This window comes from Mauremys reevesii, linkage group 7 (genome assembly GCF_016161935.1).
Source record: "Mauremys reevesii isolate NIE-2019 linkage group 7, ASM1616193v1, whole genome shotgun sequence".
In the NCBI taxonomy this organism is placed as follows: domain Eukaryota; kingdom Metazoa; phylum Chordata; order Testudines; family Geoemydidae; genus Mauremys; species Mauremys reevesii.
This window is the reverse complement of record NC_052629.1, coordinates 121,854,499-121,870,396: the sequence shown is the minus strand read 5'-3', so window position 1 is coordinate 121,870,396 and position 15,898 is coordinate 121,854,499. Positions and strand designations below refer to the sequence as shown.

General features: G+C 47.2%; 1 long non-coding RNA gene across 2 annotated transcripts in view; it reads left to right on the top strand.

The window, feature by feature from the left end:
* The first annotated feature begins 1,735 nt into the window (after nucleotides 1-1,735).
* The window catches only part of LOC120369289, a 54,398-nt gene continuing 40,235 nt past the window's right edge, over nucleotides 1,736-15,898 (top strand). The window contains exons 1-2 of one of the 2 annotated variants that reach the window (XR_005583035.1): nucleotides 1,736-1,931; nucleotides 9,491-9,565. This is a non-coding gene — a long non-coding RNA (uncharacterized LOC120369289). The remainder of the gene's footprint in view (nucleotides 1,932-9,490; nucleotides 9,566-15,898) is intronic. The other variant, XR_005583036.1, reaches the window with a different exon arrangement.

Here is a 15,898-nt window from a genome sequence, read left to right as displayed (position 1 = left end):
AGAGGAAGGATGAGTCAGTGGTTAGCTCACTAGCAAGAGACCTGGATTCAATTCCCTGCTCTGCCACAGACATCCAGGGCAACATCCACAAAGGCATTTAGATTACTAATTGCATGTGCCCAACTTGAAAATTGAGATTCTTAAAACTTGTGGTCAGCTGCTGCCCCACCCAGTAGGTGCCTAAATTCCGTGGGCGTTGAAGTTCCTGTTGGTCCTCAGGCGCAAATCCACCTTACGTCCTGATGCCACCAAGCTGTTCAGCAAGCTCATGCATAAGATCCAGCAGGATTCACAAAGTAAGCCTTTCCCCTGCCTATCTTGCCTACAAGGCCCAAGCTGGTAGGAATTCCCAGAGTATGTCTAACTCAGCAACTAGACATCCATGTCTGGCCCTGCCAGCCAACCTGGGTTTGTGGGGCTCAGGCAGCAGGACTGTTCCACTGCTGGACTCAGGATGGAGCCTGGACTCAGGACCATGCAAAGTGGGAGGGTCTCCAGAGGCTACATAGCAGTTAAACAGCCCTGCAGTCTGAACCCCATGAGTCCAAGTCACCTGGCACGGGCTAGCTGTAGGTTTTGCTGTGTACACGTACCCTCAGAGGCCCTCTTAGAAGCTCCCAATGAAAAATAATGGAATTTAAGTTCCTACCTCCCATTTGTACTTTTGAAAATCTCTCCGAGATTTGAAAATAATGAAGAAATATTCAACCACAGTGAAATTTATTTGTGTTTCAATTAATCTGAAAATGACAACTAAACACATGATGAAATTGTGAAATGTTGATTCAGGGAAAATATCACATTCCCAGACTTAGGGTGTCTGACTTTGGTAGTGAACAGCTCCAGATATTTTAACACCCATTTCTTTTAGTTAATTTCAATCAGTTAAACCAAACTAGGTCTTTTGGATTGTAATTCAGTAAGGATTTTATAGTGTGCAGAATGTTGAAGCTTAAATTGAAAACAATATTGATGATGCTAAACTTATCCTCCCTTCAGAGACTTAGGAAATTGAAATTCCATATTGTTCAAAGTGTATGGCCTTGGAAGCAGCAGAAGTATAGCTACTCTAGTGCATAGGGAAATATATCTATCCAATGAAGGAAAATACATAAGAACGGACATACAACGGTTCATCTAGCCCAGCATCCTGTCCTCTGACAGTGACCAATGGCAGGTGCCCCAAAAGGAATGAACAGACAGGTTATCATCAAGTGATCCATCCCCTGTCACCCAATCCCAGCTTCTGGCAAACTGAGGCTAGGGACACCATCCCTGCCCATCCTGGCTAATAGCCATTGATGGACCTATACTCCATGAATATATCTAGCTCCCTTTTGAACCCCATTATAGTATTGGCCTTCACAACATCCTCTGGCAAGGAGTTCCAGAGGATGACAGGGCGTTGCGTGAAAAAATACTTTCTTGTATTTGTTTTAAACCTGCTACCTCTTCATTTAATTTGGTGGCCCCTTGTTCTTGAATTATGAGAAGGAGTAAATAACACTTCCTTATTTACTTTCTCTATACCAGTCATGATTTTATAGACCTTAGTCATCTCTTTTCCAAGCTGAACAGTCCCAGTCTTATTAATCTCTCCTCATACGGAATCTGTTCTATACCCCTAATCATTTTTGTTGCCCTTTTCTGAACCTTTTCCAATTCCAGTATATCTTGTTTGAGATGGGGTGACCACATCTGCATGCAGTATTCAAAGTGTGGGCGAACCATGGATTTATATAGAGGCAATATGATATTTTCTGTCTTATTATCTATCCCTTTCTTAATGATTCCCAACATTCTGTTTGCTTTTTTGACTGCCGCTGCACATTGAGTGGATGATTTCAGAGAACGAGAACCGGAGGAAAGCATCCTGAACTGAGAAGGCAAAAGAGGCCATGTCACTGCCTGCACTGCTGTAACCCAATGTGGTAAGAGATTAGCACATACAGAGATTGTACGTAGACCTTGTGGAACAATAAAGGAAATGGGGCAGAGAGGCAAACCGCAGGGCATCTGAGATGAACAAACAGGGGTGATTCTCTCCCCTTCACTAGATCGCAGAGCTCAAGGCCTATTGTCAGCACTGAGGACAATCATGCTGTCGCTCATGCAGCACTTAATAGACCTTGTCAGCCACCCTGATATATTGGTACGGTTACTGTTGGTCCTGTTGGTACGTTGCTGTGTATATTGGCCCTGATTCAAGCCAGCACTTGAATGTGTGCTTAACTTTAAGCATGTGCTTAAGTCTTACTGACTCCAATGGGGTTTAAGTCTGTGCTTAAATGTGGTCCTGAATAGGGATGCTGTCCTGAGCCATGGTCATTATTTGGAACATATGATTCCAAGTAGTCAGCCACATCTCTGACCCCGCCCCATCATCTTTTCTTTTTAATTAGCCTATGTAGTTTCCTTTCAGTTCCTTTGTGCTTTTTTACTGAGCACACGCTGTTCTCTCAGATTCTCCCTTCTTGTCCTTTTACTGCTAGTACTACAACTTAAGCCACATAGTCCATGACAAGATCCTGGCTGAAATATATTCTTAATTGAGAAAAGCAGTGGGGAAAACAAATGACTTTACTGTGTGTGGATTAGCTCTTGTGTGGCTCATAAGAAGGAATACTGAATCACCTTATTTGTTAAGTTTATGCGCTGATGAGTAACCCTTGTACTAACCTAAGAACACAGCCTGATTCATACTCATGTCGTCACCTCCATCACCACATTTCCTTAGCTGTACACCTTCTTGATCACTGGGGAAGACAGTGGAGTTAGGTATTTCTTTGGGATGAGAAATTCCTTATTCCTGAATACTTTCTCAAGCCTTTTGTTATTTTCCTATAAGATATTTATAAAATAAGAGTTTTCATTAATTTTTAGTTGCATTTCCCCCTTTGTATGGTATCCACAGTTGTTTATATTCAAGACCATATTTTCATAGAGGCTTCGAGCTAGATTCTACACTGGAGGCTGCAGTTTTACTTTTACACACACACACAGCTCAAACTGCTTTTGTGCATGCAATTCAAGTAGTTAGCTGTCAAAATGCTCAGTTTGAACTTCTGTGCATTAAACAATATTTTAAAATCTCACTCTGAAATTGAGTGTAATCTTAGAGGTTGCTTCTGGAAATGTAACCCTTAAAAATTATTTAGTACAAAACAAAAGTTTTTCAAATATTCATTTTATTTTAATAATTTAGTTCTTATACAGCTAAAATACAAGATATTACTTAGCCTTAGGAATCCGCTGAAGATGTAAAGGTGTTACACCTTTTTTAAATAGAGCGAACAAATTTCATAGATATGTCTTAGGTCATCCAAAGACCAGATCCATGGAAAACATGTTTTTAAAGTTGCAGCAAGGATTGATCCGCATGGCACAGTGATTAATTTTGTGTATTCTTGTGCTACGTCAGATGTATAGCTTACTGTAGGAAAGGGGCTATGCTGGTTCCAAAAGACCAGTATGGCAATCCCACTGATTTAATGGGGGTTGTTTGAAGTGCAGAGCAGTGCTGAGTTTGACCCAGTGAATACATGTACAAGAGACCAATTGCAAAAAAAAAATTGCTTGTTTAAAATAATAATCCTTCTCCTGAGTTCTCATTTGACACTGAATTGAAAGAGTTAAACAGCTGTATGGAGATCAGAATTTCAGAAGTTTATTGCTGAGAAATCCCATATTCTGCCAAACCTAAAGTGGAGGTGACCTATGGATTCACATTTTTGTTTCACAACAATGACACAATCAAGTATTTAATTATCTAAGGTATCATCTTACCAGCAAAATATGGATATAGATTTTTAAAATGCCTTTATGGAAGAGACTGATGCAAGAACAATTCCTTTTTGGATCCTCCTACAGTGTGAAGTTTTTGTCTTTGCAGTATGTAGTACCATTTAAATTGGGAATTTGTTACTCGTTCAAAAACAATGCAAAAAAAGCTCTTGAGACTGCTGTGACCTGCACCCAAGGCATATATTCTGGTTGTTTTTTGTGAGATCCACATCACAGGAGTTTGTCACTGATCTATATTACATATGTAATAGTAATGAATTTAATCATCCCCTTCCATAACTTTTCACCCAAGAATAATGATGATCTTAAATATGATTGGGTTCTTTCCCCTGATTCCTAATCATATCACTTACCAAAGGCCCCTCTTTGAAAGGCCACTGAATACCAAGAAGTTTGCTTACATCATGCTCTTGAAAGAAATACTAGCTCAGCCAGATTTCATAAGATTGTTTTGTAAATATATTGTAAATTAATAAAAATAATTTTTATACTCCTTTATAAAAATTTACTTTCTTTGGTCAGTTTATAGCTTAAGTCCACAGTCAATGAGTACCTGTCAAATACACCCAGCTGTGTCACAAAACAGTTTTTGTTTTCAGGCTTATATTTCTATATCTGCAATTATTAGTGTGTATATATTCCCAATAGCGTCATTCAAAGCTCTTTGACTGTTGTGCTATAATAGATGCTGGTGGCTAATTTGCTTAAGTGAATTGCATGCCTGCAGCTTTGTTTAAATTGCTATCCAAACTGTATGCTTCCCCTTGCTTTGGCCACAAAATATGTGGTTTTGCCTCTGCTCAAAGACTTTTCTTACAACAGAAGCAACTGGTTATCTGAGAAGATGGAATTGCTCTAAGTTAGACACATGAGGCTTAAGAAAGCCCAAAGCCAAGATGCTATAAAAGGAGCATTACGCCTTCATTTTTCTGGAGCTTTGAAATGAGACAGAGCAGGCTCATTGAAGGTCTAAACTATGGAACAAATAGGGGAATGTTTATATTTCAAAGGAAGGTAAAATGTTCTGGGCCAGAAACAAACTCTATGCCAAAAAAAATAATAAAGCAAACTAAAGAAATCTTTGTATATTTGTGATCACTTAATAGCAACGATAATTCAAAGGAAACAATAGATTAGCTTGTCATTGTGCTTCCCTGGACATAAATGCCCATAATAATGTGAGAGACCTAATCCATACAAACTGAATGAAGTCTGTCACAGTTTTTCTCTGTCGTCTCTGAAGTGCATTTAGAATGATTTAAAGAGCCACTGCTGTTCTACATTGTTGTGTTCTTCATGTTTCCTTTCCCTTCGTTTCTGATTGCCAAGGTGTTTTGAGTATATTTGTACTTTTCTTCCTTTATAATCAGCTTTCTCCTGCTGGATTCATTCAGTGATGCCACAATCCAATCTTGGTGACATCCCAAATCATTAATATAATGAATCAGGAGGAGGAGGCTGATTATAAATTAGAAAGCTTCTATTTATGCAGAATATCTTGGCAAGGGGCACCAGCAGGGAAGGAAATAGAATATATGACAGTTAGTGGGATTTTGGAGAAATGATTATAAAAGATCCCAGGTGCTCTCTGTGAATTTAAAATACCTGCATGCTTTAAGGCCAAAATCTGCCTGCGGTTAGCCCATGAAATATCACTGACTGAGCACAATGTTGTGGATTACAAAGGCCCAGATCCTCAAAGGTGGGTAGGCTTTGAACTTCCGTTGTTTTAACTTCCACTGAGCCTTAACAGCTTTGAGGATCTGGACCTAAGTCTTTAACCTTTTCTGTGGTTGTGCTGGTGCAAAGCACCCACAGGCTCTTGTACGAGCTACCCAAATACCAATTTCTGCTGATATATGAAGATGTCATTACTTAAGTCATTAGTTCTTCAGACCACACATTGTGTGTGTGTGTGTGTATGTGTGTGTATATATATATATATATACACACACACACACACACACACACACACACACAAATGTCCACACTATTGTAACATTGGAGGTCTACCTAGGAAACGAGCCCAGTGAAAAGAAAATCCTAGTTTTGATAGGTCAGATAAATCAATCCATCTCTGGTCTGAAGAACTAATGACTTAAGTAATGACATCTTCATATATCAGCAGAAATTGGTATTTGGGTAGCTCGTACAAGAGGCTGTGGGTGCTTTGCACCAGCACAACCACAGAAAAGGTTAAAGACTTAAGTCCAGATCCTCAAAGCTGTTAAGGCTCAGTGGAAGTTAAAACAACGGAAGTTCAAAGCCTACCCACCTTTGAGGATCTGGGCCTTTGTAATCCACAACATTGTGCTCAGTCAGTGATATTTCATGGGCTAACCGCAGGCAGATTTTGGCCTTAAAGCATGCAGGTATTTTAAATTCACAGAGAGTACCTGGGATCTTTTATAATCATTTCTCCAAAATCCCACTAACTGTCATATATATATATATGACAGTTTTTTATATATATATATAAAAAACAATGTCCACACTATTGTAATATATATATATACACACACACCTGTATCCACTAGGAGCACATCACTTTTGGGATTTCTCATCAATCCGATTGATTCTACTCTATCCATCTACGTACACACACACACAAAGATGGTGAGACCACAGCTTCCTGTATGAAAACTTGCTTCCTTGACTATTATCTCATTCCACTCCCGTTTGCCTCTTCCTCCTGGTCTATCTCAGAACCAGCTTGCGAGCTCTTTGGGGCAGGCTCTATCTTTTTGCTACATGTTTGTACGGTGCCTAGTGCACTGAGACCCTAATCACCAATTGGGCTATTGGCAAAATTATATATGATAATAATAATCTTCTTTAAAAGGTGACATCGAAGCAGATTTTAGAAATACCTGCCACTCTTTCTGTATCTTCATTCAGTGATTGGGAATAGGGCCAATCAATTACTTTTGTATCATTCAAAGTGGCATCTGCCATCTTAATGAATGCTTTCCAGGAAGGGTAGTATCAGAGAACAGTAGCTACCCTTACTACACTTTCTATTATTGACTCAGGAACCAATCCTGCAAACACTTATGCATGTGCTTAATTTTACACACTGTGAGTAATCCCCCTGGAGTCAGCCATTCACAGTTCATAAACTGTGTGAAGTTTTCACAGGATCAGGGCCTAACACAGTCAAGCCACGTCTCTGAAATTTCGGATTAATAAAAGAAGTGGTAGGAGCTCCAGCCTCCCCAAAAAGAAACGGATTTTCCTGAAATGTCGTATGCTGCATCTGAGGGTAGAATGTTCCTGGGAAGTCAAATTAGGAGCTGAACAGAAGTTTTAAAGGCACAGTGTTTTGAAAATTTGCCTGAAGTTCACTTCTGGAAAATGTTCTAATTTTCTTTGGCTCCCAATATTTCCAAAGTGGCTTGGCCTAGAAACTACAGATTTGTTTTGTTCGCCTCGCTGAGGAGACAGGGTTTTTAGTAGCTTCCGTTAGTGACAAAATTACAAAGCTTTAGGCTAATAATGAAAACATTAAAATAGCTTGCGATGTTCCACACTAAGGCAGGCAGCAAATGAGTTAACTATGAGATCATTAAAGCTGGGTTGTAAATGGCCAGTAGAATGCTAGGGGAGGGGCTTGGCAGGGAAAAAGAAAATGGTTGTCTAATCCAAGGGATGAGGAAGAGCTGGGGAAATGATCCTGCTTGCACTAGACCTGGTATATTGATTCTTCCCTCCACCCTGCTTCATAGGCTAAAGAATGCATCAGCTATGTGGTTTGCTGGGGTGGGCTTGGCCCAGGCTGAAGAAAGCCCCAGCTCTGGTTCTCTGTGCATGAAGCCAGAGTTGAGAAATGCTCTGCTCACAGAGTATCCGTGTATAGTTTTCAAGCGGCAGTGTTTGTCTCTCTTTGCTACTTGTGACTACCGCCTAGGCGATGCTTGTCCAGAGCTGCTTTCCTGTGTGTGCAGGGTAAGGTTTGCAATTACTTTGAAATGGTTTCAGCTCTGAATTGACCCACTCCTGACACAAGGCGTAGCTTATGCACAGGGAAGACAGGATGAAATGGGGACGAGGTGCTGATGGGGAGGCATGTAGACTAGGGTTAGGGGAGTAGGTGGCCTGATGCTGTGCTACTTGGAACAGGGCATTGTGGGGAAGACAGGACGAGGATGTGTATGGAGGCGTAGGAAAGGGAGCTGAAGGAGGAGTAGGGGACTAGGATGTGTAGGGATGCTTAGAATTGGGAGACTGGGAACATGGAAAGGTATAGGGGATTGAGAGAAGCATTGAGCTGTGTGCATTGGGGGGGAGACAGAGAAAGGCAAAGATACTGATTGATGGGAAATTTTTAAGCATATAAAGTTTTCTAGCTCTAAATCCTGAAGCAATCAGTTTTCCCTCTTTCCCCTCCCCTTCAGTAATCCTGAAGAAAGGGAACAGGGGGCTGCTTTGGTGGGTCTCAGAAGATTGGCAGAGTAGGCTGCTTCTCCTCTGGACCTTATACACCAGCCTGACTGAAATGTCTGGTGCGTGTTCAAAAGGCCCTGGGGAAATCCCAGATAGAGAGTGCTGTTAAAATCACTTACACATGGCCATGTTTCAGTGGCAATCAGTGTGCATTGGTGGCATCACCCTCTCCCCTGCTCTCTGCCTCTGGCACACAACAGTTTGGTGTTTTGAGGACCGAAATGCTTTGGTCTGTCTAAAGTCACTGAGCTCAGTGTAGGGGCTTCTGGATGAAATTCAATGGCCTGCGATAGACAGGTTGGACTAGATGATCTAATGGTCCCTTCGGCCTTAATCTCTATGGAACTATGCCATTCACTATTACTGTCTTTACCAAAACAGAATCCACAGCACACCAGCTGTTAGCACATCTGGAAATGAATGGTTAAAGGGGCCAGCCTGGTCCCCACTGCCATAGAAACCTCCATCAGTCACTTACTGAGTCCCTCCAACTTATGCTAAAGCCCATACCCCCAAAACTGGCAAAAATATACACAATGGTGAAGATAACAAACGATGAGATTATTGGCGCTGGGCCCCTAGAATTGGAGTTGCTAGTGAGAACACGTACTCTAGTAAATTGGCACCTTTGCAGAAGTCCTAGACAAAAACACTGGTGGCCCTGCAGCCTTTTCTTTACTGTATCTGTTCTGCACAGCCACGTCAAAAAGGCAGCTCTCCCACAGCGTTTGGGGAACTTACACAGTCCCTACTTACACAGCTCTATAGGCCTCCCTTCCCTTCCTCCCTGCCTTTAAAATATCCCTCCTCCCATCTTGCTAGGCCAGTGCCTAGGTTCTCATGCCAGCCTCAGAGGTTGGCCAGTGCCAGGGAGTAGACATCCATGTGTTCTGTGGGAGGGCAGAGGGGTGTGGTATGGGGGAGGGGAAGACCGTCCCTGATCTGTCCGTAGGCAGTGCAGGTGGGTGTGGAGCAGGTGTCACAAAATGAGATCTGAAAGGGAAAACAAGGGATGAAGGGGGAAATGGAAGGAAAGCGTTAGATAAGGACTCATGAGATGTGAGGCAAAGCACTATCATGGATCAGAAACTGGCTATGTGAAAACAAAGTGTGAGAATAAATGGTCAATTTCAACATTGCAAAAGGCTAACGGGCATACCTCAGGAATCTGCTCAGGGGCCAGTGTCGTTCAATATAGGGGATGAAAATTGGCAGCTGACCCTAAATTATTTAAATTTACCAGGACCAGAGAAGCCTCTGAGGAACTTGGGAGAGCTCTAACCAAGCGAGGCGAGTGGGCAGCATTGACAAATGCAAGGTAATAAACACTGGGAATAACAAATTACTTATGTCCCTGTTGGGGTTTGCCAACAATTGTTTTTCTTTGGTAAAATATTAGTAACTAAACTAACTGTAATCACGCAAGGAAAAGCTCTAGCCATGGACAGCTCAATGAACAGCTCTGATCAGTGTAAGGCAAATACTAGGATGCATAAGAAATGGGATTGAAAATACCGTTGTGTAAATCCATCCGCTGTTTTACCTAGAATACTATTTGGTTCTGGTCCCTCTATCTCTAAAATGTTAGAGCAGAAATAGGACTCAGTGGCAGGAGCAGATTTACCCTGAAACATACCATGGCCTGAGGCCCCCAATGACAGAGAGCCCCAAAACATAGGAATGGGAATTAGGGTTGTGGGGCATGCCACAGCACCTCCATGTTTTATGCTGGGCTCCACTGCCACCCTGCGCCACTTATGTTAGAACATATTGTTAGGAGCACAGAACCACCCAGGCTCCTGGGGAGACAGGGAGGTGCCTGATCCCGGCCACGGGGGCTGCAGCGCAGCCGCGGCGGCTAAGAGGGAATCACAGCCCCCTGCTTTGCAAGGACCTAGTGGCCAGGGGAGGCAAGCAGAGATCAGCGTGCAGAGGGAGCAGGGCGCTCAGGTGACCGCTGCCACGTGGGTCTCTGCCTGCTTCTCCGGGCTGGCTAGCACTGAAGGATTAGCCCCCAGCCCCGCTCCTTCTGCCCCCTTCTGGGGGCCAACTCCCCTCACCTTGCCCAGGGGGCTAGCAATTCTGTTAGCAGACCTGCCCACACCCCCAGTTCCCACGCCTATGGTCCCGGCTGCTGCCCCACTGCCCATGCCCAGGTCTGGACCCGCGCTTGGGGTGGACAGAGGTCTGGCTTTTTCTTGGCTGGGTCCCAAGCGGGGGCACCCAAAAATGAAGCTGCGCACATGGCCCCACTAACTCTAAATCCACCCCTGCTCAGCGGTGGGCAATGAAAGTGGTTAGAGGTATAGATGTTATGAAAACCAGTGGACCTGTCTCTGATATTGGCCAATATCAGGTGCTTCAGAAGGAGATGCAAGAAAACTAGGGAATAGTTTTCCCATGGAGCAAGGGTCTGCCTCATGCTCATCAGTTCACAGATCAGTGCCCTGAAGCAGCTGATATTTTTGTATTTGTGGTAAGTAGGTTTGCATCCTCTATATGCCAGACTGGTGACTCTCTGAAGTTATTACTCAGTAGTGTTTAGAACATCAGTTGGGCCAGGATTTCACCCCATAATTCTAAAGTGGGCAGGGCACAGCTGAAGCAATCAAAAATGCAGCTGAGCATATGAATCTTACTTTCACCACCTTAAAAATAATTGTCAGTTTATTACAGACACCTGTCCAGTACGCTCATTTTCTGTCTCATTATGAGACACCCAGAAAAAAACTGTAATATTTCCTAAACCAAAATTCTTCACGGAAAATTATACAAGTGCTCCTTTAAGACATTGTCTACATGCACCGATGTAACTAGTTAAACTGCTGCAAACCCCTAATGTGTCTGTGGACAAATTGGTTTGAAAAGGGCTTATGAATTGAGCCTCCTATTGACTTAAGCTAACTGGATAGGCCATTTCTAAACCAAAGTCAATACTGACTTAGGCCAAAATCAATATAAACTAGTTCTAAACTGATTGAAGGGTGCCCATGCTGGACTAGTCTAGACTAGGAAAAAAGCTTCTTTAGTTTTAATTGTTACCTTCAGCTATCTTAACGCAATTGAAAACCCACTCTACACCGATGTAGACACAAGTAAGCCTAATTTTAGCAGGCTGAATAAGACCCTATGATCCTGCCAGTTCAGGTAAACTTGTGCAAATGTGACCATGGCTTCATTAGGGAAACAAGGTGTTTTATTAATGCGTTAGTTAATGTGTTAAAATCCTAGTGAAACAAGGCAGTCCTAGGTGTTAGCTGGTCCAAGTTAACTCTGGGAGGGCGTCTGGGATTTACCTATATCAATTAACAAGTGTTAAAACTGCAACTACCTTGTCTTCAAAGTAGGATTTTAACACATCTGCTAATGTGTTTAAAACACACTTTTTTCCTTGACTTGACGTGTTCTAAGAGAGGTGGGACTGTGACACAGCTAGGCTCCCCTGCAAACTCCTGTGCTCTGGAGCTACTGCTTTAAGGCTGTCTATGGTGGTAGGAGCGCTGGCTGTGAGGAGGTGCTTCCTGGGACCTGCGGCGAGGGGGGATTGGCCTGGTGGGTGTGGTTGTGTCTTACTCCTTACAACAGTTCAGAAATAAGTGACGTGTCCAGCTGGCATCTCCTTCACTCCGTGCACTGGCAGGAGGCAGGAAAGTGGACAGGATCTCCAGCTCCAGGCCAGCTGGGAAGGCTTGTTAATACCTGACCTGGTGGAGCTTAGCTAAGGGCCGCCATGTCCAGCCCTGAGCCTGGTTGGAAGAGGACATGCCAATGCATTTCCCATCCCAGTGGGGGCCTTGCTTTTCTTCCCCACCAGCTTTAAGCAGCCCTGTTTCAGATTGGCCTTTTTATGTTTGATATAAAGAATAGTTGTTGGCCAATTCCATCTTTTCATCACTGCTCTCCAGGCCTGAATCCAAGCGGCTTGTCAGATGCTCATTAACTCCCCCTTTGGCTCCTTCCAGTGTGTCTCCTAAGCGCATTGTGCCAAGAACTAGCGCTTCTTTCTCTTTACCCGGCTCCCTTTCTCTGCTCCATCAGGGAGACAAATTACTTTCCAAAAGGGATCGCCAGGGATGGTTTAATGAGAATTTCTTTGGGGCTGGCCGTGGAAATCAATGTAGTTAACATTCGGTGGACTTAATTGGACTTTTCTCTTCTGCCTCCTTCAAAAAAACTCTGGAGCGATCCTGTTAATCTCTCATTTGTAATCAATTGTGTTGACTAAACAAAAGTCTAGGTCGTCCTTTCTTCCTGTCCCAGACAATCCTTTGTTGCCTCCAAATGCCTCATTCTTGAGTGCTGCTGGTCGTGTAGATGGGCTCGATTGTTGACAGTTCATTATTGCGCTTTTGTCCATTTAATCTCCCTCGCTGTGTTTTGCATGTGCATGCCTTAATGAGCTCCGTTGGCAATTAACATGTTTCTAGCAGCAAACCGGTTGCTCAGACGTTTGGAGAGCGGAGTGCAGGGAAAAGGGCAACGTATCTGCCTTTGGGTTGGTCGCTTCCCAGTGCTTCGCTCCAGCCCGCTGGCCTCCCCCTGCTGCTCCACACACCTGCCCCCCCCTTTTCTCATCTTCCGGGGGGGGCAGGTGTTAGGCTGGAATTAGCACGTGGGGGATAGCACCCCCCCCCCAGCAGCAAGGCAAATGGAGCGCACAAAAGGAAGGGTCTGAAATGGTGGCAACTTTAGTGTCACTTTACATAGAGGTCCCTCTAACCCCCCCCCCTCCCAAAAAGTACCAGGCCTGCTCAAGCTGTTGTGTTCGTGGCTGTGTGTTTGTATTATGATGATGATTTGAGGCTTGCTGGCAAGATTGCTGACGTGTGAGCAGTCATGGACGGCAGCAACATCTTGCGGGGGGGAGATAATTGGAGTCGTGTGTGAACATACCCCCCCCCCCTTGCAATAGCGTGTGGCCGGAGCGGGCTGTATTCCCCGGTCAGTGTCAGAGCCCAGCCTCCCCCCGTCCTTGGCGAAGATCAAGGTCCGCACCCAGAGGCGTGTGGAGCTAATCCAGCCCCCCAGTCCCTTTAAACTCTTCCTAAATCGATCTGGACTCGACCTTGCTCCCCGCAGCCGGCGGGCCTGGGGCCGCTCGCGTCAATAGGAATCCGGATCTCGCCCCTTAACATGCCTTCTGCGGGACTGGAAGTCACTCCGGAGCGGCCCGGTTCCATGCGCGGCGGGGCCAGGCCGGCCGGGGGCTGAGCGCTCGCGTGGGAGGGCAGGGGCCGCTTGCTGCAGGCACCGCGGTTCCACCCCGCTGTGCGACGTCCCCTCCCCAGGAGGAACTGGGACCGCGGCGGGCGTTAAAAGAAGGCAGGAGCCTTCAAAGCCCGGCGTGTGATGCCAGAGAGAAACACGAGAGTGACACCCCCGGGAAAGGCGTCTGCACCCCCCCATACCCAGTGCAGACAGGTAGCTGCTCCCCCCTCATTCCTGGTGCACAGGGCCGGCTTTAGGCCAATTCCACCAATTCCCCTGAATTGCCCTGCCCCGGCCCAGTGAGAATCCCTTCCCTGGCTAGAGACCCCGTTTTAATTTGTACTCACCTGGTGGGGCTTTGGGTCTTCAGCGGCACTTCCATGGTGGGTCCTTCCCTCGCTCTGGGTCTTCAGCGGCACTTTGGTCCTTCAGTGCCGCTTTAGACCTGGAGCCAGTGCCCCCAAGACTCAGAGCACCGCCTGGTGAATAGGAGCCCGCCTGTTTATATAGTTATATATATTTTTGGTCATCCCTGCCAGGGCCCCATCGAAACTGTTTGAATTGGGCCCTGCTGGTGCAGTCAGGTAGCTGCCCCCCCCAATTCCTGGTGCAGGCAGGGAGCTGCACCCCTCCCCGCCCCCCCCAATTCCTGGTGCAGGCAGAGAGCTGCACCCCTCCCTGCCCACCCCCATTCCTGGTGCAGGCAGGGAGCTGCTCCCCTCCCCGCCCGGGCTAGTCCTGGTGCAGTCAGGTAGCTGCCCCCAATTCCTGGTGCAGGCAGGAGCTGCACCTCCCCGCTCCCCCAATTCCTGGTGCAAGCAGGAGCTGCTCCTCCCCGTCCCCATGCCTGGTGCAGGCAGGGAGCTGCTCCCCTCCCGGGCTAGTCCTGGTGCAGGCAGGGAGCTGCTCTGATACCTGCTGGCGGCCCAGGCGGGCTCACTGGGCCGGGAGACGCAGCACATGCCCGAAGTAGGGGCACTGACGGGCCCTGGGAAGCAGCCCCCTGCCCGTGGCCCTGGCGGGAGCAGGCTGCGTTCCTGCGCTGCCCTGCTCTAGGGACCAGGCTCGTCCCCTCGCCGGGGCTGGAGGCGAGACTGCAGAAAGGAGCAATTACGCTGCTCATTTGGCTGTAGGGGCCTCGCAAATGACTAGCGCGGACGCGGATTCCTGTGTCACCACCACCTGTTTCTGACCCCCTCGCAGCCCGCAAGGCCTCGCCTCGCCGGGGGCCAAGGCAGCCGCTGCCCCGGCCCGCTCCTGCGGAGGACACGGGCTGGGCTGCAAAACGAGCCACCCGTTTAAAGCGGGCTCCCGGGCCCTTTCTAGCGGTGCTCCCGGGCCCACCCTGCTCCCCTCGACGCGCCCCTGGGTCACACCCAAGCTCGGCCCTTTGGGTCAGACCCCCCTGTCCAGGCAGCGGGGCCCCCGCGGGAGGGGCCAGCTGGGACTCCGCTGTCCCCCCAGAGCGGAGCAATGCACCCCGGGGCTGCCTGGCCCACGGCCGCCCCCCGGGTCACTTGGGAGAGGGAGAACTGGTGCTGCTCCCGGCGCGTCTCCAAGGCAGGGTTCGCCCGGGGCCGGGCAGCCCCACCGGAGCGCTGCTCTTTGCACCAGCCGCGGGGTGAGGCGAACGGCCCGGAGCTGTGCCCTGCCCAGCTCCCAGGCTCAGCACCGCCCCTGGGAGCCGGAATCCCTGCAGCCGCGGGGTTAGGATTTGGAGACGTTTTTTTCTGAGCAGGATTTTGTATCTGAATCTTGCAGCAAGTTCTTAGGCCGAGCGGCTGCACCCCCCAGCCCGGCCCCTGCATAGCCCCCGGGGGAGGAGGCTTCCGGCCTTAAAACCGGTGACCTGTGTCGCTTTCCCCCAGTAAAAATAACAAGGACGAGCCCCCTTGGGAAGCTGATCCCGGGCCCCTGTGGAGCAAGCGGCGAAGCTCAGTCGGGCTCGGGGCGGGACGCAGGGGGCCCTCGCCTGCCCGCATTTAGCCACTCAATTAAGCGGGGAAAGCGAAGTTCCGCTAACGCGGTGCCCGGCTGGTTCGCGTGTTCATTGGCGAGCTTGGGGTGAGCAGCACGCGCGGGCCCGGCCGGCTGAATTCCCCTTCCCCGCTAGACTAATATTGTTCCTCCCGCCGTGGGCAGAATCGACACTTGCATATTAAGCGCCTGGCAGGAGGGAAGGGACCAGTTAGTCTAATCCCAGGGCTTGATTCTCCATATTCTGATCAAACAGGGGTGGCTGGGCCCTGCTGGGAGTGATTAGGTTAATGTAATGCGGTTTGAAGGGTCTGTGTTTTCGCTCTTAATTTGGGTCATTACGCGGAAAGCAAAGCGCGAGCTCATTTCATCAGCATTCAGGGCAGAGAGAGCCAGGCAGGAAACGGGCTAAATGCGCCTAATGAAGGGCCCAAAAGGTGCCATTCTGGGAAGCCACAATTATCTG